The sequence below is a fragment of the Amphiprion ocellaris genome, chromosome 5 (assembly GCF_022539595.1).
Source record: "Amphiprion ocellaris isolate individual 3 ecotype Okinawa chromosome 5, ASM2253959v1, whole genome shotgun sequence".
Taxonomy (NCBI): Eukaryota; Metazoa; Chordata; class Actinopteri; family Pomacentridae; genus Amphiprion; species Amphiprion ocellaris.
Window position 1 is genome coordinate 3,948,596 of NC_072770.1, and position 27,377 is coordinate 3,975,972.

The 27,377-nt window shown below is 38.9% G+C and overlaps 1 long non-coding RNA gene across 6 annotated transcripts; it reads left to right on the forward strand.

Annotated features, from left to right (window-relative positions):
* The first annotated feature begins 9,290 nt into the window (after positions 1 to 9,290).
* LOC118471726 (uncharacterized) lies at positions 9,291 to 26,944 on the forward strand. Of its 6 annotated transcripts, XR_008601846.1 has the most exons (9): positions 9,291 to 9,581; positions 10,109 to 10,177; positions 10,274 to 10,489; positions 10,578 to 10,714; positions 11,360 to 11,391; positions 11,494 to 11,606; positions 11,692 to 11,803; positions 11,887 to 19,908; positions 21,420 to 26,944. It is a non-coding gene; the product is annotated as an uncharacterized LOC118471726 (long non-coding RNA). The 6 variants fall into 6 exon arrangements; XR_008601845.1 differs by having other exon boundaries at positions 11,360 to 11,606; XR_008601842.1 differs by having other exon boundaries at positions 10,578 to 11,391; positions 21,420 to 26,939.
* The last annotated feature ends 433 nt before the right edge of the window (positions 26,945 to 27,377 follow it).

Genomic DNA, 27,377 nt, shown 5'->3' on the forward strand with positions numbered 1-27,377 from the left:
TGTTTGCAAGGATCATTGACTTCTGAATTACATATTTATTGCCATTTATCACAAGCCATTTGACTGATAGAGCATGGTTTACTTTATCATGTCCTAGGAAGTCTCTCAGTTTTCCTTGTAAATACTGTAGATCTTTAACCTCAGACACGGGTCCCATCTCCCTTTCATTTAAAAAGATTGGATGTATTGAAGGGTCAACATTTTGGCAGCTTTCATATATTTGGTTCTGACTGACCAAAGACTTGCAAATATTTTTAAAATTGAGCTTTGAAGCCCATTGCTTAAAGAGGCAATGTTTAGATTCAAACCACATACACATATGTCTAACCATTGGGCCCAGTGATCTAATTCTGAGATGGCAAATGTATCAGCTAATGCTGTTTAGGTGTAATATTGTGTTCTGGGAAAAGTTCCCTCCAATGCTTCACATGATTTTCAATTAATGACTTCAATCTAGAAACAGTTGCAATGGTCAGATCAGGTGCAAACACTATGTGCACAGTCTCTATAAGCTCATGTATCAGAGGCTCATATGCAATGGTAATATCCTTAGAAGGACAAGAATTTGCCCAGATGATTGTTTTAATTTGCCATCACTTGACATCAATGTACTGAGTGAAATTGTGGATGGCCAACCTCTAACATCCAGAGAGGAATAAGGGAAACCCATAGCAGAATTCACAGAGTCCAGATCTATCAGTCCTGACTGAACAAGATGATGTAACACACCCTTGATTTCCAAAGGAGCTGTACCCTCCAGAATTACATGCATAATGTCTTGTGGAGTTTGCTGTATAATGTCAAAAGCAGGGAATTCAACTAATTTGCTCCTTCGTTTGATCCCATATGTTGTTCTCAGGCTGTTGTGAAGCATGTCTGTATCTGCCTTTTCTATTTCATTAGTAGTCTGATATGCCTCTTTAAAGTCCTTTTAGTAAATGCATCTTCATTGAAGTGTGACTGCATGTCCTCAAAAGAACACTCAGTGTCTGCATTTACTGTAGGCAAAACCAATACCCTCCTTGAACCCTGCCAGTTCATGCTGTGCCAGAGTGTCTCCACAGACAGACGATGGCACCATAAATAGTTTTCTGTCCATTACTAATTTGCATTTTAACACTATTGTACAATGCATCCATATCTTCTTTGGTTCTGTTCAACATTACATCAACACCACGTTGAGGTCTACAGATCTAGCCATGACAAGTAACCTAATAGCAGAAAGTTTAGACCTGTATTTTGGATTTATGTTCGCTAGGGTGTAATACACCATCAACAGCTTATTTTTTGATGCAAATGATCCTAGTGGATTACAGACCTCTACTTCATCTGTGGACAGAACAATCTGCAATGCATTTGGTATCTCTGAAAATAAGGGATGTCAGGCATATGGGCTCTGTAAGGCGTCTTGAGACAATTTGACTGTAACTGGTGCTATATAAATAAAACTGAATTGAATTGAATTTTAAAAAGGAGCCATCAACAATGTCCTGAAAAAAACCCTCCCTGCACCTCTGTGGACCCTTTTCAATCATACAGAATATTTTAGAATATTTTCGGGTGTGATAAAAATTGCTCTAGACTTTTGACCAATGGAATGTAATGAAATACTTTGTCTTTAATTAAAAAGTCTTTTGATGCTCCATATTTCCTCTTGCATATAGTTGGAGAAATTAGAGTTTCCTCTGCATCCAAAATGCTTAACTGCGTCTTCATAACACTGTTCTGTCGAAATGTTGTTGCAACACTCGTGAATGGGTCAACAAAACTGTTGAAGACATCCATTACTTCATTTTCAAGGAGTCCTGATGTGCCTCCCGAATGCTTCTTTAACACCTGCTCTATCTGGCTCCTGAGGTTGCTCACCAGTGAAGATTGGTACTGCTGCACACCAGCAACAATATCATTCGTGCCTTTCTGAAAATGACAAAAATAACACAACATGATATTTGTAACAAACAGTTTTGTGTACGATCTAAACATTAGCATTGGAGAGTGACTGGAGTGAACTGGATAACAAGACATTAACCATAACTGGACCATTACAAAACACCCTGCATAACTGTAAACAAGCAAATAAAAACTGTGGTCTGTTTTGAAAAAAACAACAAAAAAACTAATAAAACCCTCAAACATCTTCCCTGTGACAGGCGATGTTTGGCCCGTGCATTTATCACAAAGGCAGTGGCCTGTGTTGTCAGATCCTAAAGCAGGGGAAATTATATTAAGTATCCTGACATATTGTGATCTGACATTCATAGTTACATGTCAGGTACAATGTTGATCACAGAAAAAAATGTCCTTATAAATAGTCCTTTGCATGTTAAATCATCTTTGCTCACTATATCTAGTATGTTTTAGCTCTAATATAACATTTAGTCTCATCATTCATGAAGTGAGGTGTCAAATCACACATTACTGTACTGTAGTTGGTATTTAACAGCTATAATATACTAGTACCAATACATCAATTTCAGTAGATTGTAACCAGCAGTTACTTACTGGTTGTACTGTGGCAGCTCTGTCTTGTGTCTGTTTATTTGCTCTTCATCTGAGTCAGCTATACAGAGCTGTTGACTGGTGATGCTGGAATCCTGAGGATGTTGATCAGGTTGAACTTAGTTTCAGTTTTTATTGAAATGCATTTTTAGTGAAAGTTGTTAGCTTTAAACTTTGGCAAGCTACAAAGTCAGCAATGCTGTATTTCTCTCAACGTCAGAAAATAGATACAGGAAATACAGTGATGAGCCACAATGTTAAAGCCACCTGCGTTTGCAGTGTAGGTCCCTCCTGTGCCGCCAAACCAGTTCTGGCCTGTGGAGGCCTGGACTCCACAAGACCACCGGCGGTGGTACAACTTGCTCAAAGAGCATCAGGGAATACAGTTGCCATTAAGGAGTGTAAGTGATCTGCACCAATTCTTAGATAGGTGTTTTGTGTCAAAGTAGCATCCATGATTGCAGGATCCAGAGTTTCCCAACAGAACACTGCCCAGATGCTGTTTCCACTGGTTTGCCTTCTTCTCATACTGCATCCTGTTGCCAGGTAAATGATGACATGATGTAAAACAAATGTGTTTCAATTCTAACACTCACCTGTGAATTCTAGGTGCTTTAGGCAGTCTTCAGCTACAGCTCCCTACACAGTAGTCTTAAAGTCTTCAGCAGTTGCTGTTACAGTAGTTTCTCTGTGGTTTTGGACCACATGGACCAGTCTTCATCACATGCATCAGTGAGCCATGCCACCGGCTCAGAACTTGTCCATCTTTGCACCACTTTTGGTAGTAACTGATCATTGTCTAATGGGAATACCCAGCAAGCCCTGCTATTTTAGAGATTCTCTGACCTAGCCATCTACACATCACAGTTGATCACAACTCATTACAGCTTCTCAAAGTCAATCTGATCCTCACGCTGCCCATTTTTTCTGCTTCCAACATCTACTTCAAAAACTGGTAGTTCATTTGCTTCCTTGTATATGCCAGCCCTTGACAGGTCCTGTTGTAACAAAATAATCAGTGATATTCACCTCACCTGTCAGTGGCTTTGATGTTGTTGCTGATGTTGTATATAAATAGCTAAATGCCAAATGGACCATCTCCTATATGCACTTACACAATTTAGGTATCACTGTTTACCTCAACATAAAAAATGCAGAGATAGATGTCAATATTATTTTGATGATTGATTTGAACAAAAGCATTTTTGAAGTGAAAAGAGGACACTGAAGAAGTATCAATAAACTGCACTTAAAAATGAACTTTAGAGTTTAAAAAATGCTGATTGGATGTCCAGCAAGCTATCAGCTTTCTCTTTGTTTCCAGCATGGCTGTTCTGTCATGAAACTCCATAAATTCACAAGCTGTGATTGCTGGAAGATTTATGATACATAGAGCTACAAAGCCTCTAGGGGCTGCTGTTATCTTGTTATATGCATCCAGTGGATCCAGTCCAGTGTGTTGTGAAACCAATGTATTTTACATGGGTGTGAAAATTGGCTGAAGCAAAGCAGTCGTTTAGGCTCAGGTCACTGGGGAAATCCTGAAAATGTAGCTATACTCTACATTTATATCTCCTCTGTGGTGATGAGACTGGACACACACTGCTTACACATACACAAGCACACACAGGAACACAAAAACAGTGTCGTTTTGTGCTCCTTCTTTAGTGAGTCTTATTCTTATGCTTCTCTGAAATTACACTGATATCTTTACAATTGAGTTTACTACTTCTGTACAATGTTCACGTGTTTTTTGACTTGTAAAAATGCGATCAAAAATACCACAGTCACTAATAATTTGATTTCACATTTCCTCTTTGAACCTGCCTTACAAGGCAAAGCAAATTATTTGTATATCACGCCTCCACAAGGCAATTTTTAGTACTTCACAAGAAACACAAAAGGCCATAAAGGGAAAATAGGTGAAAATATAGAAGCACAAAATAAAACACAAATTTAAACAGCATAAATACATACATACATCACTTGGTGTATTGACCAGTCGTGCACGAATAACAAATATCACGTGATATCACAGCATGCTCTGGCACTGTAGTTGATCAGTGTGAATGCAGCCGTGAGAAACATTAATGGAAAAGTGAGCTATGTGTGAAAGGGACTTAATGAAAGAACGTCTTACTGAAACAGACTGATGAACTCAGCAATGTTCCATGTCCCATGTCTAAAAGGGGCTAAAGCAAGATGAGATGAGAGGTGTGCCTGCAGACTTCTTCCTGAAAGGAGGTGGAGTTCCAGCTGCAGACACTAAAACAGCCCGACTGGAGCAGGGCTAAAGCAAAGGGCTTCATTAACTGAACAATCTGTGTAGTGTCTGAGCTGAAGCTTGAAATACCCATTCTGGAGAAGTATGAGATGGGACCTTTAAAAAAAAACTCATCTATGTGCTAGCTGGTGACCTTAAATCTGTGCTATTTGTTTACTGATTCTTTTACACAGCTGTTGTGTCACAATGTGTGAGAGTGAGTCTTTGTTTTTGTGTGTGGACAGCATTTTACGTGCAGAATAGTGTGGTTTCTCTTAATTTATACAACAGCAGCTGTACTTTGTGGGATTGTTGTGTCTCAGAGTAGAAATACATGTTTCTTACGGTAAAAAAAACAAAAAAAAAACAACAACAATTCAGGTCTAATTATTGTTGCATTATGCTTCTTTAAGATAGTGTTCAAAGAATGACACACTTGGATTGTGTCAAAAAAATGATGGCACTGGTTGTATTTGATGTATTGATGTAGTCTTTACAAAGTGTGTGAAAATTGTTCATGTGGCACAGATTTTTTTGTGTTTTTCCAGCAGCAGCAGTAGTATGGTGTCAAAATCTACTATGACTACAACTAATGCTTTGTCTGTGTTCACAGTAATACAGGAACATTTCACTTTGTGTAACAGTGGAGCTCCGTGATGTATTTCTGGACAACAGTGGACTGACAGAGAAAAATAAATGCATCTATCTTATTAGTTTCATAGTTGTGTGTACTTTTGAATTCACAATTATTTAATAATTCTTCAAATAACATAACAAAAATGCATGCAAATTGATTGTTTTTGCATCTTTTCTACTTTGTTTTGTGTAAAACTGAAATTATGAGCTGTAATTATACATGTAGCTCTTTAAATAAAAAAATCTGTAAAGTAACAGCACTGCTCTGCAGAGCATATAATCAAAATGTTTGTCTTTTTTTGGTAATTTTTTTGTACTTTCTTAAATCACATACACATTTACATAAAATTACCATTATTATCTGTGATTACATAGGCAGGTTTTATAAAAGCTTATGTCAAAGGTTTATATGTTAACATTGTTTCTTGGAAAATCATATTAGTTTTATGTTTTCATGTACATTTGCATTCAAACTATGTAATTCTACATAATTTTCTAATAACCTGTATTACCTGTAAAATAATTACACAATGGTTTAAAAAAAAGTGCCTCATTATTTCAAAGTCATGCTTCACTGGTAAAGACTTGTTAAACCCTTTAAGTAGCCAATAGATGCCTTTAGTTGTTTTTGTTTTTTGTTTTCAGCTTGTGTTGAACAGTCTTTAAAGAAAACACGCTGGCAGTGTTGCTGTGTCAAGATGAACTGTTCACTTTTTATTTTTAACAGAATTTCCCCTCACCCCATTAGACTGTTCTGGGGATTAGCTTCCCCTGCAGGCTTAGCAGTCCTATATTTACTGTGGATGACATTTTGATCAACCAAAAAACAAAGGAAATAAAGCCAATCCTGAACAGAGACACCCTGTGCTGTCTCACTGACTGTAATTACACAATGTCTTGTGCAGTCATTACACTCCCAAGTAAAGTGTTTGAGTCCCAGAGCACCAAATGACAATAATCTTAATTAACCTTAAGATTGTGGAGGTTGTGTAGCAAGTAGCAAGGACAACTTAAATGAACAACACTGTTGACCACCTTCTCCATGTCCTCATCCATCAGATCATCACAGCCACACATCCCACTCCTTCTAGCTTCCTCCTACAAAGGCTACACATGGATCGTTTTCCTTCTGCTAAATGAGTCAGCTTACAAATTACAATAGTTTTTTCCATTTCCAGAGTGATTCTAAATCCACCACCTTTCTACCAACTGTTTCCAGTGACAACCACAGTTAATTAGTCTGTTTATCTGCATTTATTAATTCATTTATTCACTGTCTGTTGTTACATCATTGTTGTTTGTTGTGGTTTGTAGTATTAATAAATAAATGTTTGTGTATAATTATTGTTGAGTCTACCATGTATTTCTTTGTTTGGGGAACTGGAGGTCAATGAAATCAGAGTTTACAATTTTTGATTATGAGACTGATTAATAAAAGTAGATTTGATTAATTAATGATTAATGAAACTGAAATACTCTTGATAAAGATCTCTTAGGTAGCCTAGATTAAAGATTTTTGCTGCATATAATTATTTCTACATATGTGGCTGTTTCCACTACATACTAATATTACTACAAAACGGAATCTGAAAAAAAAACACATATATTGGTTATACTAATGAATCTATGAATCTGATGCTGTTTTTTTAAAGAACAATTGATAAATGACTTCTGCGTAAGAACCAACACAGCTCAGAAAGCCTTGATAAAATACCTTTTAACGAATTCCAAGAGATAAGTGAGTCTCTCTGCATGTAATAATACACATGATGTTGATCCTATTCTCTGAAGGCCAAATGCCTCCAGTCGAATGAAATCAAGCCTAAGTTTATCGGCTTGTTTTCAGTTTGGCTGTTTGAACACACCTTTGCTGCAAATAATGTAAAAACAGAACATATTCATGTGATGTATTTCCCTGAGCACGATACAGACTCCTCTAAAAAATAATTCAGGGGATCTGTTACCACCCCTTAAGCCAAAACATAAAAACTTAAACTTACTGATTTAGAGAAGTATTTTAAGTTGGAGATGTAATATCATGAGTTGTGAGCTAATAATGTTGTTAATTATGTCAACTTAATATTTTAAATAATTTCAACTCATATTTCTACATTAACTGATTTGAAACAAAATTCACATTGAAGTAACAATTAAATTGGTTTGATGACTTAATTTTTTTCACCTTGAGTTCAAAATTTCTCCTTCCAACTTAAAATGCCTGGACAAGTTTGGACGGTTAAAACTGGGCGTTGGCTGAAGGAATTCCACACAAAGGACATTTTGAGGTGAGTGTCATTTCTTTTACAATTTTATTCCACTAAAACAGTGTATTTTTGCAAATATCAGTTCTGATATGACCAACAGTGGAGCTGTATATGGATTTTAAGCTACATCTGCTTGTGCAGCTTATGAACTATGTGTTACAACTATGTGTAATGAATGCTATTCACAATTAGCAGTGAAAGTTGTCTATCCCACCCTTAAATTTAGAAGAGAAGTGGCTAAAAACAGTTAAGTTGCATTTGACAAATCTTCTCAGCGAGAAAGGGCTTTCCATTCAGGAAGTCCATGATTTAGTTTTTGTTTTGTGCAGCTGTTTGCTACACTGTTCAGTGTAATAACATTCAGTGACATAATTTTTAAAATCTTTTGTCATTCACATATATAGCCTTGAAGTTCTGTAGGCAAATTGCTGTTGGCAGCCTTTGGACTGTGGATAGTTCTGTGGGATAGATTAAACCAGTAAAGCAGAGTATTCCTTTTTTCTCTTTTTCACTCATGTCATCCAGTATCGCTTTTTTACTTTCTAAAACCTGTAGAATGAGATAGTAGGTATGCTTGTATAGTAAATGATTTTCAGTTCTGGGAATGAAGCTAGTTACTAAAGTTCAAGTTTTCCTGGTCATTAAAGGCTGCATCACAGTTTTTTTTAAGATGTCAAAATATGTAAAATGTTGTTAATGTGTTTCTGTTGATATCATCCAGACCTACGTTTATATACTTGTTGCTAAGATTGATGCAAAGATACAATGTGATTGTTGAGAGATTAGTAAAAAATGGGCTGGGGATGCAAAATTTGTAAATTTGAAACATCTTCAAGAACAGGGTTACTAAAACATTACAGGTTACACTATGGTCATGGTGTGCAATCTCTGCCATGTCAAGATTGTTTTTGTTCTTTCAAAAAGTTTTTGGTAACCTTAGGTCACATCTATCAAGAAATCACTCTAAAGACACTCAGGAAAATGTTAGATCTTCAGAAAGTCTCTCTTTCACATGCCACTGTTGCACTGCAAATGCAATCTCTACAGAAAGAGAGTTTTTTTGAACACCTTGGTCGACATTTGAAAAAGCATGAGACTGTTATCTGCGTTTTTAAGAAGTGCAATTTCAGCACTAATATTTATGGAACATCTGCCTCCCACAGAAGCCGAAAGCATACTCCTCACTCACTGCAAGACTTTAAAGAAGACCTACTAAAGAGGTATGGAAGTTCTTCAAATGTGGATGTTCAGGATGATGAACAAGGTATTACTGCAGATGCTCAAGATGAAAATGATATGAGACATCTGCCAAACCTCATTGAAAAACATTTGGCTTTGTTGTTTCTAAAACTGGAGAGCACGTTCAGTGTGTCTAACAGGTGTATTGATGGGGTTGTTGAAGAGTAACATTTTGTCTCTCATTCAGCTTCAGGTCCCATTGTCAAAGATGTTTGAGTCCTGTCTGAGGAAGAGCAATTGTGAGATTGATAAATCTGTAGTGTTAGGCATGGTTAAACAGCTTTGTGAAGTCAACCCCTTTACCTCTGCCCTTAGTAGTGGCGGTCCACTTTCCTCTGCTTACAAGAGAAGAGTTAGAATTGACACAAACAGCGACAGAATACATTCACTAGACAGCTGCAGTTACAAGGTGCAATGACAACCGCCCGTCGCAGCGCCCCTGAAGGGGCCCCCTCTGCCGTGAGTCAAACTCGCCCCTCCCTCACCTCCTTCTCTCTGTCAGACAGAGGGAGAGGGGGAGAGAGAGGTGCCGACAGCGTGTGCAGCTGCTCTTCAGTAAATAAAAACATGGAGGCGTAACTGCGGAGAGGACGATAGATAATGAAGAGAAGTTATCCTTCTGGAAGTGAAAAAAGAAAGGAAAAAAAAGGAGGAGGAAGAGAAAAGAAAACAAGAAAGCGGTGAGTTCAATATGTCTCTCAAATCTCAACCGAGTGCTTGCCTTGCCCTCGACTCGAAGCTAGCTTGCTAGCCAACTTACTTAGCCTATGATAAACATTGTGGCAGGAATGCATTTGTTTTGAATAGTACTTTTCTTAATGGAATAAAATGAGTGTTGATGACCAAACACTCCTACTCTAATCACTACCTAGTGTTACTTAATTGCAAGATAAGCTTTCAGTGTATGTTGGCTTCTGTAAAGAGTAGTGTGCATAGTTTGTATAGACTATTTGAAAGTTTTGCATTAATATTGGCAATAATAATAATTATGATTACAAGAAAGGCCCACCCATAATATTAATAATATAATAACAATAACACAACTTATTATTATTATTATTATTATTATTATTATTATTATTATTATTATTAATAATAATAATAATAATAATAATAATAATAATAATAATAAATCTAATTATTAATACAAGTTGTAGTTATAAATGATTTCAATAAATATAACCAACCAACAACCTTTACCCCTCAGGATCCCTAAGGAGATTTCTCACTTCAAAAGGTGTTGCGACACCTTCTTCAGATACGGATCATGCAAGTTGTAAGTAAATCGTTTTCACTAATCTGTTTTACCTGACAACAGTTATTGATTGCTAACTATTTCTTTATGCCTTTTTCTGTATATTTTTGTCTCAAGCTCAGCCTGCATCTATGCACAGTACCTGTACTGCTGCCTCCAGTACTTCTGGTACCACTGAACAAATCACTGCTACCTCCACCAGGACAACAGAACCAGACAAGAATGAATACTTCAGTGAGCTCTCAGCTTCAACTATATGTGCAATAAGCAATGTTCCATCAACTGATGTTATTGATCAAGAGGAGAGAACTGCACCCCAAGGGCACACTGCAGGTGTAATGTCTTTGGTAATTAATTTGTTTTTATTTTCCTACTGCCACTTGGGCTTTTTGTAACAATTATTATTTTCTCTTTCCTTTAGCTCGAGCAGAAATGCTAACATCAGACGATCCAGCTCAATGGCCTGGGGTCCGTTTCACGAAGCAGGTTTAGTGAAAACTCTGAGTTTGTTAACCCTGAAATGAGGGAAACTCAGAGTTTTCCGTTTCACAAAGCGAGGTAACTCAAACCAGAGACAGAGGGGTAACTCTAGCCTGTTTCACAAAGAGAGGTAACTTAAACTCTCGGTCAGTTACCATAGTAACAGACTCTATGACTCTAACCTGGTCAGGACCAGGTTTTTCTCAGTAAACCTCGAGTTTCTCTCTGTCTCCGCCCTCTTTCAGCCACACGCATTTCATTTCCTCATTCATTCAGTCAGCTGGCGAGTTTTGGTGAAGTCTAGTTCTGCCGTGTGTCAAAATGACGTCCTTTTATTAACGATCCAGTGGATGAAGGAGCAGCATTACTGTGCAGAGAATTAAATATTCGTCGGGAGATTGTTTTCAGACCGCGCATAGATGTTTTGCCATTTCCGGACAGTTATCTTTTAGAGCGGTACCGTTTCACATCACAGTCCATAATCTACATCCAACCTAATCTGTCCTTACATTTACAACATTACCAACCACAGTCATGCTTTCACATCCCAGCAGATGTTGTGTGTTGCGCTGCGGTTCTTTGCAAATGGGAGTTTTTAATACAACGTCGGAGATGCAGAGCACCTCAGTAAGACAACTGTATGCAGGACAGTCAGAAAAGTGTGTCTGGCCCTGAAATGACTTTTACCATCTTTGTGGTTTTCCCTGGACATAAACCTGTCAGAGCCATCAAGGAGGAGTTCCACAGGATTGCAGGTGAATGATGTAGAGATCTGTTAAATTCATTTTAAATCATATCCAGTTAATGACATTGTGCTGCAACCTCAGACTGGGATTAGTAATTTTAATTTCTTTTAGGATTTCCCAGTGTGATTGGCTGCATTGATGGCACACACATCCCCATCACAGCTCCCTCACATAATGAAGCTGATTATGTGAACAGGAAGTCCATTCACAGCATAAATGTGCAGGTAGGCTACAGGTAGATTGACTACAGTTTCAAAATGTTAAAGACTGCATCATAGTTCAACATCAGTCATTCTCTGCACTGTCGAGATCATATGTGATGCTGCATACATCATTTCTAATGTGTAGGCCAAGTGGCCTGGATCTGTTCATGACTGGAGGATTTATCATGAGTCTAACCTGAGCAACAGACTGCAGCGTGGTAGGCATCCTAAAGATTTTAACAATATAATTCACTTGTCTCCCTCCTTTAATATACTCTAATGTATCCACTATACATTACAGGAGAGTTTGATGGCCTTCTGCTGGGTGACAGGGGTTACCATGCCAACCCAGGCTGATGACCTCATACCCTGACCCTGAACCAGGCCCCCAACAGAACTTCAACCAGGTTCACTGCAGGATGAGAACCCAGGTGGAGATGACCATAGACCTGCTGAAAGCCTGTTTCCAGTGTCTACATCACCTCAGGGTGACTCCTGAGAGGCCTGTGATATTATTGTGGCATGTGTTGTTCTTCATAATATTACCACTATTAGAGGAGAGCAACACTCTGCCCTACAAACTGAAGACCCAGATGATGACCTCATCCACCTGCAGCTATCCAGGACAGCAGAGCAGTCAGAGACACCATATGCAATAATCACTTAAGAGTTTAAGTCACCATCATCACCACCACACCAAATAAAGACATGATACACATTTCATTTGGTCTTCTTTATTTCCTACAAATAAAAGAGCTAGTTTAGTTCATGTTCCAGTAGTTAACATAATTCACCTGTGACCTGCATCCACCTCTAACTTGTGCTCCAGTATTTCAATTTCCAGATCTGCCTTCTTAATCTGGTGGTCCAAGTACTGCATTTCTTTATCTGTTTTTTGTATTTTTCTCAGCAAGTGGATTTTGTATATTTGTTTTACTGGTAACTGGGAATACATAAAGGACATTAAATTATACAGTTGCACATGAATTCCATGGACTGAACCTCTGGTGTTTACTGAACATCCATCTCACTGTGTCAATCTGTGCAGTGGAAGTTGAGGAAGCATCCTGCTGCTGTCCAGCCATGTTCTGTTAAAAAGGATGAGAATGTGCAATACTTCAGTGTAGGCTAAATGTCACACTCTATATTCCACCAGAATGTTCAGAAATGTGAATGGGAAGAGAACTATCAGTAACATACCTCTGTATGCCTTTCTGGATCCCCCTCTGTAAAGGCAGCAGACACAGTTTCATCCTCTTCATCCTAGATGAGTGATATGTTTCAGTGGACTTAAACTACCATTTGGCTAAATCTCTGGAGTATTGCCTACTTACAGTTACAAGGTCTGTTGTGGTGTGAAGGGGCTCCACCAGGCAGATAGTACCATCAGAATCTGTTGGGCCAAAAGAAAAAAAGACCCAAAAGAGAAATGAATATTTGTATGAATATGCTTGAAAACATTCCATATATACATATACATGGGCTACACACACACACACACACATTACATTTTATAAAAGCACTTGTGTCTTGGGATGTGGTCTCAGAGGATGAGCTCCCTCCAGGGATTCCCTCAGCCACTGGCCTTCCCAAATTCTGGCTTAGGACCAGCTCCTCTGCCTCCGTTAGAGGTGGTGCTGCTGGGCCACCACCTGTTTTACGGGCATCTCCTTTCTTTCTGTTGGCTGAGTAGAAGTCTGTGTTAGTTTAAATAGGCTTAATTGTTTAACAGAACATGATATGGATGCAGACATTTAGGCTATGTGCGGGGTAAAACCACTGCACAGTCAAACAGCCACCTAATATTTAGGCTACTTTACAATGTAAAACATGATCAAAATGAGGTAGCTCCATGAGATTATGCCGACTTCTTACCCGTTTGAACAATGTTTTTATATTTCATCTTCAGCTGCTGCCACGTGCGCTTCACCCCCGCGGGATTGCACCTAAATGAATGAACTTAATAGTTTTCCCCTGTAATATTATTGTGATTTAAACTTACACATTGACCCAGGCAGCAATGTTCTCCCACACCGTCTCCCTCTCTTTTGCAGCTGCAGCGGTGCTGCACTTCTTTCTAAAAACGTGTTCAAACTCGCTATATAAGCGTATTAAGATTTCCAATTCAAACGGTGTAGTCCTCCGCTTCCCCGTTGCCATGGTGACTCGTCGAATCGGCGCTCCATTGATACTGGCTTTTCAGAGTTGTGGTGCACGCGCTTAACTCCGGGTGAAACTATTCTGAGTTGATTTAACCAACTCAAATCAGCCGTTGTGAAACCGAAAACTCTGAGTTTTCTATCTCAGAGTAGATCAACTCAGAGTTCAGGGTTGAACTCAGAGTTTGTTGAACCTGCTTCGTGAAACGGACCCCTGGTGTTCTCAGCAATGTTTACACTCAATGTTTACATTTTTTGAGTACATGCTAAAATAAAAACTACATGCATATAACAACTTCTTTGACCTGTGGCAATTCCTTATAATGGCAAAGTATAATTTATTACACCCCATATTTCCATCAGTACTTCAGAGGGCCCCCTGTTACTTTTTGCTTGGGGCCCCAGGGAACCCTTGCTACGGCACTGATCCTGCTCCAGCCTCTGCCCTTCTTCCTCCTTTTCTCTTTTTCCTTCTTTCTCCCATTGTTCTTCATCTGTTTGTTTTGACCTGTCTCTCTCTGGCTCCCTCTGTCTGTCACCTCTCCCTCATGTGTCTCTCTCTCTCCCTGTCTCTCTCCCTCCTGCTTCACCTGCTTCACCTGCCTGCACTCTGTCTTGCTGATTGCTACAATGAGTTTCAGCTGCAGCAATCAGTTCACACCATTCACCTGTTCTCCACCTCACCTCCACTATTTAAACCCTGCTCATTCATTCACTCCCTGCCGGATCATCGACCCACATACCCTCAAAGATTCACATCCTACTTCTATTCTGTTTCCCCCCACCAAGCCTGCCACCTCCGGACTGCTTTAGCCCCATGGACTCTGTTGCTTTCCCCCCTCTTGGTTTTCCCCTTCTTGGACTCTATTTTGCTCCCACCTGTTCATGGATTTTCCCCAGCCTGTCTTCCCCCTCGGTTCTCAGTTTCCCCATGTCGTGAGTACCCCTACCCAGCTTAGTTTTTGTAATTCAGTTCAGTTTTGTAAACTTCCATTTTTTGTATTTATAGAGTTAGAGTTTTAGTAGTTGGTTAAGTTCTGTTCCCCCCAGTTACGTTCCCCACTAATGTATTGGTTCAGTTGTTGTTTAAATAAATTTTTCAGTTATTCACCTGTCAGCCAGTTCTGTGTGTCTGTGCTTGGGTTCTCCTGCTTCCCCCACCCGTAACAGTCACTGGTGAATCAGTACTCCTGGATATAACTACACCATGAAAACAAAGAATATCTCAAACAAATCTGTGAAAAGATTGTGGAAAATCACAAATCAGGGGATGTATACAAGAAAATTTCCAAGTCACTCAATATTCCTTTGAGTATAGGAGTAACTGACTATGATTCAACATTCAAAAGCAATAACAGCAGGCAACTCCCAAGAAGGTTTTTTATAGGCACTGTATGTTTTTTATCTAAACTATTTCCATTATGTAGGATTCATGAATGTAAAAAGCATGTTATATAGAAGTCTGGCTCAAGGTTTGCCTGAGAGCGGAAATCAGTGAAAATCTATTGGTTTCGCTGCATGCAAAGTCAAGGAATTAATAAGAGATCCCAAAAGGACCAGGATCCTTGACTCTAAATGTATTTGAAATCAGCATGATACACAGCTGCCACTATACATGATGCATCCAAATGTATGGGAGAACATAACACCCATATGTGATGATCCATTGACCTATCAAACCTCCAGAAGGTACTTAACTGCATTGGACCATTTGTAGTGGGGCTGTTTCAAGTTTTAAAAAAGGTTTTAGGATGTCTTGCTGTTTTTCTCTCCACTTAGGGAAGAAAAGTTTGCTTTTTATGCAAGTTGCTGTAAAAAGTTGATTTAAAGTAGCCAGCTCTGCCTCTCCTTTTCTTAATAATTTGAGTATCGTGTTACAGACTGTAATAGAACAAGTGAGACAATTTTCTTGTAAAGGCAGGTAAGCCATAGTATAAAGATGGCAACTTGCAACATATGTGCAAAGACCTGCAATAATGCATTTGCATATGATGGGCACATGCAAACTCATAGTTGTATGCCTAATTTATCTTTCAAGTGTTGTTTTCCTGCATGGACTCGAGTTTATTCTAAGTCTTCAGCATTAAAATTTCACATTTATCACCACAAATATAGAAAGAATCGGACTAAAGTGGCGAGTGCGGGGGCTTTAACATGTCATATTGATTTATGTAGCACAAGGTGTGAGGATATCCGGGGTCTTCTCCTGCACCTGAAAAAACATATTATTGAAGGCAAGATGGTCAGATGTCCTTTCAGACATTGTAGCAAAACATTTACTGTTAAGTCCAGATTCACATCGCATGTGTCAAGAAAGCATAAAGACTGCTCTGAAGAAAGTTTGACTGACTCATTTTCAAATCCTAGCAGCACTAGTGATTGTTACAATGACTGTTGTGATATGCCACTTGAGAATCTCAGTCAGATCAGTTATGAAGAAACAGAGGTCTATCCAGAAAATGCAGACAAAGAACAATTTGTCAGAAATTTAGCCTTGTTTTGTCTTAAACTGCAAGCTAAATTGCCCCTTCCATCCTCTACTATTCAAACAATTATTGAACACTATCAGGAAATTCATGATATGAATCAGTCTCACCTAATTTGTTATTTATTTTTTAAAATGGGACAGTTCGTATTATTGTACATTTCCATGTAAATACGAGAGATTGTAGCCATATGGCTAATTGCCATCTCAAGTCCTATTGGCAGATCAAAGATAAAGAAATTACAATTAACATAAAACCATAACTGAACAAAGACCTGCAAAAAAGAAAAACAAGTGATAACATGTAGTGCACATAACAGACAAAAGCTGGGAGACCAAGGCAGCTACCAAGCAGTATTTGCAAACTTCAAGAAAAGTTGACATCGCTTGGACTTCCTGAAGCTGACATAAGTACTGTGATAGAGACCCTGAAAAGTGAGGATCTCTGCAGGACTTGCAATACTCACACACTCAAAATTGACCACAAGAGAATTAAAAAATAATAATAACTTCAATTATGTGGAGCCAGTGTCTATTTTGTCTTGGTCAAAATGAATCAGGCAAAGAATGTTTTGCACAATATGTCCCACTTAAAAATACCATTGAGTCTCTTTTGTCATCAGAGTCGGTGAGGGAGCAACTACAGCAAGTAAAAACTAGAGTCCAGCCTGACAATGTTGTTCAAGATTTGTGGGATGGGACAAATATTGCAAAGAATTTGCTGCTCAAGTGCACAGTGTCTTCATTAGGTATAATCCTTTATCAGGATTCTTTTGAAGTAGTAAACCCCCTACGGTCTGAGGGGAAAAAGCACAAGATTTTGGCAGCATATCTGACCATTGCAAATATTTTGCCCCACAACAGATCAAGCACTGATCAGATACAACTTCTGCTGCTTTGTCGAGAACAAGACTATAAGTACTTTGGACAGGATCTAGTATTTGACTTCCCAGTGAAAGACTTAAAGGATCTTGAGCTGAATGGAGTAACTTTGCCAGATGGTCAGACCTGCAAAGGAACCCTGTGTGCCATAGCAGGTGACAATTAAGTTCGCACAACATTGGTGGTTTCACAGAAAACTTTAGCAGGAGCTCACATTTTTGCAGATATTGTGAGACTGATCGGGAATCATTTCTGGCAGATCCCCTGGCCACACACCACATTTATATCAGAAACATGCTGAGACTCAGAGTCATAATGTGGAAGCAAGACTGTGTTGGCACTAAATTTAACTCCATCTTCAATGAGCTCTCATATTTTCATGTATGTCAGCCTGGACTACCTCCTTGTCTTGGTCATGACCTTTTCGAGGGCATTGTTTCAACTGATTTGGCCTTATATCTCAACCAACTTGTTTCAAAGAAGAAAGAGTTCACGTATGTTGAACTAAATCGATGCATAGACAAGTTTAAATATCTGGGTAATGATGTCAGAAACAAGCCTCGTGGGGCAGGAAAACTCTCTGGACATGCAGTGCAGAATTGGTGTTTTTTGAGAATGTTGCCAGTACTGATTGGTGATAAAATAAAAAGCCCTGGAGACAGTGAGGTATTGTCGTGGTTTCTCTTAGACATCGAGGATGTGCAGATGTTGAAGAAAACATCCGTTGACACTGAATTACTTAATATAATTTTATTATAAAGAAATCAGCATCTCATCTGGCGCCATGGTCTGCCTGATGGAGAATTCAAGAAGCCAATACGAATCTCACAGAACAATGGATCTGTAGTCACTCTTTTAGGTTTAGTGACGTATGAGGTCACAACATCTGGTTTCTATTAGAAGACCAAGGTACAAACAAGACCCCCCTTCGATCAGCCATAGGCTCTGTGGGTCCCATTCATCATTATCTGGACAGTGGACCCCTAAGTCAACATAGCATAGAGTTTCTTGAACAGAAAAACACATTCCATTGTAATGAGCTACAAATGTCTCACTGAGGTTCCAAATATGATAAGCAACTCATATCAGGTCAGATACTAGAGTATGGCAACTGATTTTACAGCTCAGAGAAATTGTGGAGCTTATTTGTAATTCCACCATTTCCAAAGGCCAAATAGTATATTTAAGAGTTCTGATAGATGAGTATTTGCATATCAGGATGAAGGCTTTTGGAGATCATCCGCTTAAGCCTAACTACCTAAATCATTATCCAGAAGTTACTGCTAACTTTGGGTCACTCATCTGTCTGTGGACATTAAGATTTGAAAGTGAGCATGCTTACTTCAAGCAGTGTCCAAGAAAGCTTCATAACTTTAAAAACCTCTGTGGAACCCTTGCCGAAAAACATCAACTTTTGCAGTCCTTTCTAAATGCTGGGAACCTGTTCCCAAATCTGTTGTGGTAGACAAAAGAACTGAATTTATTGTGAGTGACTACAATAATAAGATAAGACAGTCAGTTCCTCATCTTAACATTGATCCTCGAAATACCCTCATTTGTCATGATGTGACAGTAAAAGGAACCACATACAAGAGAAACATGTTTGTTGTGGTAGGCCATGATGATGATGGCCTCATTGTTGGAAAAATCAAAAAGGATTTATTCATGAGAACTCAGCTGTGTACTTTATCACTGAGGTGTATCAGGCTGTTCGTCAGCCTTCCATTAATGCCTGTCACATTAAACGAATGCAGGAAGCCTACTACTGTGTCAGTCAAGCAGAGCTGCTTGATTACTACCCATTGCCTGAATATTCAGTTTGTGGCATGTCTTTCCTCATGCTTCACCATTCTGTCCCCACATTATAGATTCATGTCATCCACTTGTGACAAAATAAAGGTAATTATACTGACGACATTGCCCAGCCTGTCTGAGGATACTCAACTACAGATTGTCAGTGTGCTTGAAAGCTCAGGTGTGGAATCTGTAGAATACCTCAAGTACGTGGAGCAGGATGACATCAGAGACCTGTTGCATGTTGTACAGCAAAGACAACTTCTGGAGGCAGTCAAAATGGGTAATTATCAATCTTGAGTTCATTTTCTGTCTAATTACAGCAACAGCAATTTGTCATAAACAAGACTTTTTACACTTAACTTGTTGATGAACTAAGCACAGAATTAAGTTGTGATTTGGACTGACCATAAATTGTAAGTCCTCCTAAAAGACCAAAGGCATTTCTGTTGATATAGGTTTAAATATCCAAACTAAAATAAATTGATTTGCTGTGCAAATTTGCAATACCTTGTGGTTATGATGCTGATGAGACACAGGAGCAGAAGCGGCAACATTTGGAGAACATCGACAGGCAGGAAGGTATTCGTGCTGGCGAAAGGGCAGAAGTGATAAACCTGATGAAAAGAACATTCTGTCTTCAGTGTCACCAAATCAATCATGCTCCAGAACATTTTACTGAAGATGTAAGAATCCAGTGGCCTTACCTTTGGTAGATACCCCTTGGGGTTACTTAGAGGTCTCAGTATCTTAAATGTCCGGATAGGGCCTAGATGCCCATGTCTGATACTGTTTCGAGACATTAACTCTGTATGTTGTCTGCATCAGTTGCAGGTGATGAAGTGGCAACTGGACATTGGAAGATCAGCACTGCAAGCCATGTCATCTGTGAAGACATCCAACCAAGCTTCATTAGTGGGCTTGCTGCAGTTTTTTCCACCTACTATGGGTTCAACTTGCAATACCAAGAAGAGGCTGCAAGGACACTGGAGTTTTTTCAAAGGTAAATCATCTGTTAGTCTTGAATGTTGTTTGTTTACTCTTGGGTGTGCCTCAGATCAGTTGCTGTTTATTTGCTCCTGTACCGACTTTATGATTGCTATTGCTGTGTCTTTTTAATAGGGAATTAAGACAGGTGCTAGCATGTCTGAGAGAAATAAAGAGACACAGGGATTAAGGGGTTAAGACTGACTCCTGACAGTGCTGGAAAAGTATACACATTACATGATAGATAGATAGATAGATAGATAGATAGATAGATAGATAGATAGAACTTTTATTAATTCCGCAGCAGGGACATTTTCAATATTATAGCAGGGAATACAAGAAATAGTGCAAGAAAAAGAAAAAGCAGATAAAGAAGAAGATATACAGAGCTTTATTATTTTGCTCTCGCATTTATCATTCTCTCAATGAAGTTAATTTAAATAGGAATTTAATATCAAAATAAAATGGGATACAGAGACAGAAAGACATGTAGAAATAGAATGAAAGACATAGAGGAGGGCTTCACTCTGTGCATGTGCTCTGAACCTCCGATAATGCATTATATCTGTACCTGTTTTTTCCTCTTCTTTGGGGTCTTTCTACTGACTTGAAGTATTGGCCTAAATTACTCAGAATATTTCTTAAATGATTAAATGACGATTAAATGCAGGAAGGAATTGTTCAACATTTGACCAAAGTTTCACGTTTTTTATCTCTTGATATAAAGACAGACAGATTTTGAAATCTATGAGGGTAGTTTAGTTGAAAACCTCCTTTAAGCCATATTAAGCACACTGGCGAGTTCACAACTGCAATAGATTTCCCTTTGGAAATTTCTACTTCTTTCTTTGTTCTCTTTGTTCAGCGCATTTGTATTGAACAATAGATATCATGGTCTTACTTCAAAAATATCAACATTGGCCTCTAACTACATTAATAACAGGGCATTTTGCCTAAAGAGAAGGCCATTGCAATGCTTTGATTTTCTTTAATTTCCATTTTGGTGTGGGCAATTAGGATATATTGGTATCTTTGAGTAATTATCATTATCAAAGTCTTTGAGTATTATCATTATCATTAGGTGTCATGATATAAGTTGTAGCATAATTCATTTTACTTTCAATATACTATCTGAAAATCATTGAAGGATAGCATTGTAATAAACATTCTTATTTTGAGGTTTGCACATCCGGATTCCAAAAATCTATCTGCTTAATGCTGATGAAATAGTAATCTAATGCTGTCCACATTATTCAAGGATGCAAATGCCTCTGAATGCCTCCAACCAAAGTAGAACTCAGATACTGTTATAATGGCAACAGTAGTCTGGCGTTTCCATGTTCCATTTCTGCTAATGATAATCTACTTTGTCAAAAGTATGTCATACACATTATTATCAATATTATGATCATTATTATGAAGGCACATCTGAGAATCTTCTTTGATGAATGTGATGAGGTTCCATAATAAGTTTAAATGATCTTTTCTTACGACAGCTAATATATTCTTTCTCCATTACTACATTAGGCGTTTCATTGGTATCAACCCTGAGAGGGGAACAAAGGCCAGGGAAGGTGATATCCAAGAGGACAGGGAAGTTGGTCGAGAAAAAAAAGCAGCTACTGTGAATCCCCATGTGGCCACCCTAGTAAAAGGACTCATGGACTTTGAATGGGAAAAGCCCACTGCAGCCGGACGTTCATGTTGACATTTCATGGTAACAAATGTCAGCATTCTGTTCAGTCAAATATCCTTCAGTCCAAGTGTGTCAGTTCTGAAGTTCCCGGTTTGTTCCTTAACTTGGTGTTTATTCCACACAATCACAAGTTGTGCCTGATTTTGAAGGTGATGTGCAATTCTTATACAGATTGTTGACAACCTGTTTAACATCTTCAGTTGTTCTTATGTTCTCATTCCAAGGCGTGGTTCCAATGTTCTGGTTTTCCATCCAGGCTTTAACTGACCTTGCCAGGTGGTAAGGGGCATTGTCTTGTTGGGAAATCCAGTCATTCGAGGAAGGAAGGAGTTTTCCAGTTGATGGAAGAAGACTGTTTTCAAGAGTAGCCATGTATATGATCTGGTTCATTCACCCTTCACACAAATGCCCTGTTCCATCCACACTGAAACAACTGCAGATCGTCACTGATCTGCCCCCATGTTTTACTGTAGGGGCAGACAGTCTGGTTTGTAGCTTTTCCAGGCTTCCTCCTAACCAGTAATTTGGCTGGAGTGGACATCAACTGAAAACTGGATTCATCCCTGAAGAGAACCTCAGCCCAATCATCAACAGTCCAATCCTTGTGATCCCAGCAAAGAGTAACCCGCTTTCCTCTGCCTTTCCTTGATGAAGGGCTTCTTCCGTGTCCTGTGTGACTTCAGACCAACTTCAAGAAGTCGCTTTCTAACTGTCCTTGCCGAACAAGTCCCATTTCTCAACAGTGTCCACTCATTTTTAAGGTCCCTGGAGGTCTGACCATGATTCCTGGCACAGGAACGGATGAGTGCAGTCATCTCATGGGGTAGAAAGACGTTTCCTGCCATGACCACCTCGCAATTTGGTAGAACCATGTTGGGCTTGTTTTTTCTAGGTGTAATGCACAGCTATCTTGGAGATCTTGAGTTTTTTCTCTACCCGTCTCTCACTCATGCCAATTTCCTGCAGTGCCAAGATAGCTGCATTTGTGGCTCCACATAATTCTTTTGTTTTAGAGTATGTGAGAGCTTACAACTTCTGAGTTGTGCTACGGCTTGAATGTAAGCAGGAAACCACTCTAGGCCTTTAAGTAAGTAAGTAAAGTTTACTTATATAACACCTTTCACAGATGAAATATCACAAAGTGCTTTCTAGTAAAAGAAAAAATAAATAAGACATAAAAATACAGTAAATAAGCCCCCACGATAGAGCCACATTGCTCATAAAATCACACACATAAAAACACAAATGTAAAATCACACACGTAAAAGCCCTCGCTTAACTAAAAGCCTGCTTGTACAAAAAAGTTTTCAGCTGCTTTTTAAAGGAATCAGCTGAGTCTAGGCATCTTAAGGAGACAGGCAGCACATTCCACAGTCTGGGTGCTACTGCCTGAAAGGATCGGTCACCTCTGGTCCTAAAATGCATGCGGGGAACAGACAATAATCTCTGACCTGATTACCTCAGTGCATGAGCCGGTGCGTGAGGAGGAAAAAGGTCAGAGATGTATGAAGGAGCTTGATTATGGAGAGCTCTAAAAGTAAGGACCAAAATTTTAAAATGAATTCTAAAATGAATGGGTAACCAGTGGAGGGATGCCAAGACTGGGGTGATGTGCGTTCTGTTGTGAGTGTGAGTTAAAAGCCGAGCAGCAGCATTCTGTACAGATTGAAGACGCCCAAGCTCCTTTTTATTTAAACAGGTAAAAAGGCTGTTGCAAAAATCCAACCTAGAACTTTAACTTGTCGGCCGGCTCTACAGCCCCTTCTCCTCGGCCTCTTTTTGGGATTACCGGGGCCCGGGTGGTGAACAGGAGCCGGTACTCAGGTGGGGAGGGAGGGCACTCGAGGAAAAGTTTGTCTTTGATAACTTTCCCAGCTATCTAAAAGACTTTCCATAGATGCTTTAATGTTCTAAAGTACGGCGATCATAAATCCAAACAGCAGAAACACGGTAGTTAAGCGACAGGGCTGATATGATGACAAATAACACAAACACAAACCATGAAAACTGACAAAAATGCTGAGCAGCAGCGGCCGAACCAAGCACAGGCGCCATCTTGTATATGAAAAGACTGAGCTAATGTGTGACTCTCCCAGCCATGTGCAGTGCTGCTTATGACATGAAATGGCCTCTTAAGTACCCTGGGAATACAATTAAGCTTAAGCATGTCAAAAAGGACATAAAGTATTATGCAATCAGCTGCATTTTTGTCATGTTCATTGTATCCTTCAGGTAATATACCTTTAGCGGTACCAGGCATTAAAATGAACAAAAAATTGAACAAAACAAGGGTGGTCTGATATTTTTTTCCATGACTGTATAATATGAATACATATAATGTGTAATTTAGAAATATTTTTTGTTTACCACCATTCAGTCACGTTATGTCTGTTAGCCTCACAGAAGCAGAGAGAAGCAGTTCTTCAGGTCTCCACTGATGGAACCAGAGAGAACAGCATCTCATGTGACCATTAGAAGGATCATGCTTCTCTGTAATGAAGTGTTACTGGATAAAAGACAGGCTTCTGAAATCAATCTACTATGATTTTATTTTGTCCCCCATGTTACTCATAAGTAACCATGGTGATAAGTCAGCCATTTCACAACAACAGCTGAACTGAAAGGTACTTTAACAACACTAGATGGTTTAAGTACTATATATGTCCATACAGAGCTTTACAGTACTGTAACAACATACTTGATCTCTTCAGTCCTCAACATGTCAACCAAACACGCACAATCAGTGCATACAGAGCTACATAGAACTGTAACAATATATTCAGCCTCCAACATCAATATGTGTCAACAAAACATGAGAACATGATATCTCAGATATCAGAACATGTGCATTAGAAATCAGAACATGTGCATTAGCACATTTAAGTGCAATCTATTTCAAAGAAACTCTTTTGGCACTGTCACGCCGAACAGCAGTGATACAGTTCTTCACTTAAAACTTCACAGCTGTCCAGCTTCGATCTTTGAGAGCATCTAGTGAAGCCTTGATACAGGCTGTACAGTCAGACTTCCCTGGTACTTCACCACAGTCTATGAAGGACTTCAGAGTTTTTTCCACTGCACGGACTTATGTGTCCAGCTCCTCTTCTTTGAGGTTTCTATGAAAGAAAAGAGGGGGAAAATACAATCAGGAGGAGAGACAAGTGATTCAACTGCAAATAAATGCCTTTGCCACTGATTTGTTGGGTCTCTGTCAATAACTTGAGATAGAATGTGGTCTGGACCTGCTCTACAGAGAAACTGCTTTGAGGTAACTTTGCTATAATTTGATGTTATAAAAAGAAAATGTGATTTCATCCCATTTAAAAAGTGAAATTTTGATATCAAGACAAAAACACAGCACCTGTGACCTATTGTCCTCCTTCTTCACTTGCACAGACTGGTGCAGTACCAGTTATGTATTTTACATTGTAGAATAAATGGAGAATTTAAACAGGAAGCGTAGTGCTGTCTGTAGTGACTGACAGAGACTGGAGCCTGTCCCTAGGATCTTCAAAATCCCTGATGTTACCTTCAACTGGTCCAACTCTGCCCTGTTTAAGTAAGAAGTACATAAAACGAAGAGTAATAGTTATGCATGCAGTGTTTGAAATACCTTTTTTACGGCCATCATCGACAGTCTCAACAGGTCCCAAGTCAGCATATCTCGAGGATCCTGTTAAAATAGGGAAATATGTTGATTACTGTTAATATCAACCCAAAAACTGTCAGCTACCTGGCAGCAAACCTTCACAGTCTGAAAGAAAGCCAGTACTAGTGTATTTCAATGCATTTAGTGTATGAAATACCTATTTGAAGGTCATCGTCAGACTCAGGTGGCTGTTTTTTTGTGCCTGAGGATACTGTTAAAGGAATAATTAATATATTAATTCAAGATAATAACTGGTAACACATAAACTGTCTGATTGAAAGCCATCTACAGTAAGACTTATAAATATTTAATCACCATTGTAACACTGCAGTTCATATGGGTCTGTCTGATTGGTTGTACTGAGAGAAAACATCTTCTAATTAATGAAAAGCACAACATATAGTGTGGGGAATAATACCTGCTTGATGGTCGTCACTGTCAAACTCAGATTGTCGTCTCTTCTTGGAGCCTGAGGATCCTGTGGACCCTGCAGAAATAAGGAATAATGAAAATAATGAACAAAAAAAAAACAACTAAATTTTCTATCTTGTCTTGGTCACACATTAATACAGTATTTCTACTTGTGGCTCTGAACTTAAAGCATCGCATGATTTTTAAATGTTGAGCTACTTTTAGCTTAGAGTGCTCTGCAGTGATGAGAGAGGTGCTAATCAGAACCTTCAGGTGTTTGTCACCTACTTTTTCTTTACTTAAACAGGGCGTGCGCTAACTAAGTGCCATTACTCAGTCTTTGGGTTACCTTTAGTGCCAAGTTCAACACTGCCAGGCCCATCAGAGTTTTCTGGTCCTTCTGTCAAAATAATCGGATCAAGTGCCTCAACATTTTATTACAGTGGACAGGACAGTACAAGCAAAAATGAGTTTTACTGTACATTCTGGCACCATTACTTTTTCTTTTCAGCTTCATTACTGAGACACTATCCTCCCCTCTGTCATCACTTCTTTCACTTTCTGTTCCCTTCTTTTCTTCATCTACAGAGGTTCTGGGCTTTGTCTTTCTTCTGTAAGTCCTCTTGGACTTACTCTGTTTCAGCAATGGAACTTTGATAGGACTAGGTAATTCTGAACTGCCTTCATCTGCAGAGTCTTTCGCAGGGATATACTCATCACCGCTGCTTTCAACGCAGCTGACAGATGCATCAGAACCATCAGATGTCCTGGAGATCCGTTTAAGGTATTCTTTGGTAAGCTTAAAAGGAGAAAAAAACATTACCTAGTTTAGAAAATCTTCATTTGCCCATAATACACAATTAAAACCTAAACAACCAACCCTGTGTTTTACAAGAGTAGAGTTAGCTTTGCACTGTCAAGAGCCAAGAAAAGCAAGACAGATACAGGGTCAGAGAAGTTAATTCCACTGAATATATTATTTTCAGGGGTACTCAATTTAAAGCAATGTTAACTTTGTTTTGCACTGTAAGAGTTAGATGCCCTGCTGATTTCAGAATGCAAACTTACAAGTACACTGTCGGCTCTTGTCAAGGGTGGTACATCTGGGTTATCACCGCTATCAGAGCTTGAAGTTTCAAGGACACATGTATCTGCCGAGTCTGAGCTTGACTCCTAGGAGGAAAAAGCAGCATGTCTCAAAAGAGGATCAATTTTAACTTCAATTAAAAAATTAAATACTGGTACATAGAGAAGTTTTGAAAAGACTGCCACATTGCATTTTATCAAACTCTGATAAGCTGTTATAAGTAATTACTAATCCAGATAACAACACTGTAAATTTGATGAATAATCAGTTCATGAAAATGATATTGCATCCATATCGGCATATGCAAGATGCAGTGGCAGACATTTTCTTTGACATTTTCTTGTTTTCATAACTCACTATTTGTATAGATGAGGAGATGCATTAAGCAGATTCACACAGAATGTGACCAGCATTTTCAACGCGTCAAACAGGACTTATTAAATGGCCATACATGGAGCGGAAAAACGAACACCTGGCCAAAAAGGCAGTACACAAAGCCCCTCATTGTTTAAAACATTGCAAGAGGAGGGATTAATGCAAACATTTTCTGAAAAACATGTTTTGACATCATTTGACCTTTGATCTTCAAAATCGAATCAGTTAATGTCCAAGTCTAAGTGGATGTTTAAATTCTTGAGGTGT